This window comes from Colobus angolensis, unplaced genomic scaffold (assembly GCF_000951035.1).
Source record: "Colobus angolensis palliatus isolate OR3802 unplaced genomic scaffold, Cang.pa_1.0 Scaffold108, whole genome shotgun sequence".
In the NCBI taxonomy this organism is placed as follows: Eukaryota; Metazoa; Chordata; class Mammalia; order Primates; family Cercopithecidae; genus Colobus; species Colobus angolensis.
The window spans coordinates 5,438,355-5,441,443 of NW_012111808.1; the positions used below are offsets into that span (position 1 = coordinate 5,438,355).

The 3,089-nt window shown below is 39.1% G+C and overlaps 1 protein-coding gene across 1 annotated transcript in view; it reads left to right on the forward strand.

The window, feature by feature from the left end:
• NEDD4L (neural precursor cell expressed, developmentally down-regulated 4-like, E3 ubiquitin protein ligase) overlaps positions 1 to 3,089 on the forward strand; it is a 385,260-nt gene that overhangs the window by 592 nt on the left and 381,579 nt on the right. The gene's annotated exons all lie outside the window — the stretch shown is intronic.

A 3,089-nucleotide genomic window follows, 5' to 3' on the forward strand; every position in this document is an offset into this window, starting at 1 on the left:
TGAGGGCAGCTGCATTTCATCCTAGGTTCTTTTAAAAATGTTTTAATAACATGATTATTTGTAAAAACTCCCCGAAAAAAGGATTTTAAGAGTGTTTTGGAAAGTGCAACTGGATAAATAAAACACGTTAATGTCACTATTGTTTTTGCTTTATCTACATTGGCAGTGAGTGTCAGAACCTGCCTAGAGCACATCTTGCCACTTTTGTCGACAGGAGTCACTACTAATCATCATAACTAGTGTCTAGTGTGAAAGTGAAGCTTGGAATGTAAACAGAGTCCGAGTGTGTGTTGGCATATGACTGGGTTCACTCCTGCATGTTGCTAGAAGGGAATTTGGGGCTGTATAGGAAATAGCAAGAGGTGATGAAGACACCTTTTATTATCTGTTTATTGCCATGTCGCTGGTCATATTTAGTTCCACACACATTGTATTACACAAGATGAGTCTCATCTGTCTTCCTTTTTCAACTTTCTCCTACCAGTGAAAAAATAAGCGAGGGCAGTTTTGATGACTTCAGATTTCAGTCATATTTGTTTTTCATGGGCGGTTTCATGCTGTCAGGTTGCCCTTCAGAGAATCAGGGAATGCCTTCGTAGAATATTAACGACAAATTGTTGAATTTGCACAGCTTGTTTTGTGTCCCTGAATTAGTATGTGTAAGAAAAACCAATGGAAGGTTTTAGCAGGCTCTGAAAGTAGAATGCCCGCTGAAGCAAACGGCAGGGTTGTTCTTCCAAGGCGTATTAAATATGGGTGCACTTAAGTTCGTAGACCTGGTGTGCTGCAGAATATCCCATATGAAGATATTTTGACTGCTATTTAGACGAGTGACCTCATAAACCTTTTAGCAAAGTAGACACTCATACCTACCACATTTCTTAAAAGTAGATTTGTATTTTGATTTGAGATTGATGAAAAGCATGATATGTTTGGAGTGCACCTAGTTATGTCCCAGCTCATAAAGACTGTTGAGCTCTCTGCACTGCTGTTGATGAAGCACTGCATGAACCCAGAAAATGGGGATGCCAAAGCAGAGGCTTTGGTGCTGTTCCTTGTATCATCAGCAGATGTCTGTCCACTTTGTAGAAGGTAAGGGGTTGAGATGTGGGCTGTGTTTGTGTGAATGTATGTGCTATTTAATTTTGCTGTGTGTTTCAGGCGGAGGTTTCTCTGGTGAGTTATAATTCATATTTATCCTGATTTAAATCATGTCATGTTAGGTAGCCAGATTTAAAACCATCAGATGAAGTACTTTTGGTGTTGGAGGGATTAGCAGTTTACAAAACTTCTGATCCATGGCCTAGAATCACATTTGGTTTGGAATCAGAATACTTTCGACTAGTTTCTGCATCTGGCTTGAGTCCTTGGTGGATTTTTTGTTTTGTTTTATTTATTTATTTTTGTCAATCTGTAGTGCATTTTGGCATAGTTTACTTATGAATGTTACTGCTAACTTTCTGAAATCTTTTATTCCATTTTAGAAAGGTATCATTTATTGGAAATATTTTTCTACTGATCAAAATACTGGGATTGAATGGCAGCTTCTTATCACATTAGATATGACATTAAGTAATTTCATTAGTAGTTAAAATGAAGCAAATGGCATACAAATGAAGGCCAGGCTGACTTAGAATAAATGACACCTTCTCTGCTTATCCTATACAAACACGATAGTTGGCTACTTTTGAATGCCTCTTCTATACCAATGGTAAAAATCCGGCTTAATTGAGGCCACATTCTAGCCTAGTCACAATCAGTGGCTTGCATTATGTCCTTTGAGATGTGGCAGATCTGCTTATAGGTGCCAGTCACCACGGCTCCCTGCTGGTTTGCTGGCTTAGGGGTCTTTTTACTCATTTGCATATAATTATCTACTTCATAATCAACCTTTGAGGTTAACTTTTGGCATGGATACCATGTTTTTCAGTTTAAGATACTGTCACTTTTAAGATGCGCCATGAGAGCAAAGTGCTGAGCCTTGTGCACATACTGTGTCGTTTAATTCTCATGAGAACTGTATGAGCTAGGCTGTGATTTACAGGTGAGGAGTGAAAGCTCAAAGAGGTTGCATGACCTGGATAAGGACACAAAACAAATAAGTTATGGAGCCAGGTATTTTGAATAGAAAGGCCTAGTTTTTAACATGCGGAATAATCCTCCCCTTCTGCCAAATGCCTGGAAAGGTCTTACTATCTAAATTATTCAAGGTAATGTAAGAGAAATAAACACCACTGGTTGCAAACTGATGGCTACTGGACCAGATTTGACCAGGAGCCATGCTTTATATGGTCTCCAGAGTGTTTTAAAGCTTGGAAATTTCATGAAAACGGCAAAAATCTGGCTTAATTGGGGCCACATTCTAACCTAGTTACAGTCAGTGGCTTGCATTATGTCCTTTGAGATGTGGCAGCTAGTCGTGCTATGGTTGCAGTCACCACTACTTTCTATTGTCTGAGGGGTCTTTCTACTCATTTACATATAATTATCCACTTCATAACAAACCTTTAAGGCTAACCTTTGGCGTGGATACCGTATTTCTTTCACTTTAAGATGCTGTCACTTTTAAGATAATGCCACTATTTCATGTACCACTAAGAGAAAAAATTGCTGTCAAGTTATGACATACTGTTCATCTTATGAAGCATCCTTATTTCAGAGAAGTTGAAATATGAAAACAAGGATATTTTAGAATTGATGAATTACAGTGACTAGAAACCTGGGAAAACTCCAAGCCATCAGTTTCAATAGCTCCAATCATTCAATACTTTTAAGTCAACGAGTAGTCAGATTTCTGCTTTTCTGTGTTTGAGAAAACTGCTAGGAAAAGAGAAGTGCTCTTAAATAGGCATTAGCAAAGAAGGAACTGGGGTCCTAGATGATAGCCAACTGGATAGCCATCTGTAAGTGATTAAGAATAGTTGTTAGTTTAAAAAAGGGGGCCTGTGTGTATTTTCAAGAGATGACTTGGGAAACCCTGTGTGCCATCTTTGCAGCTGTGCAAACCGGTGAGGACAAGATTGCTTTCAGAAATTGTGGTGGCCGGGCGCGGTGGCTCAAGCCTGTAATCCCAGCACTTTGGGAGGCCG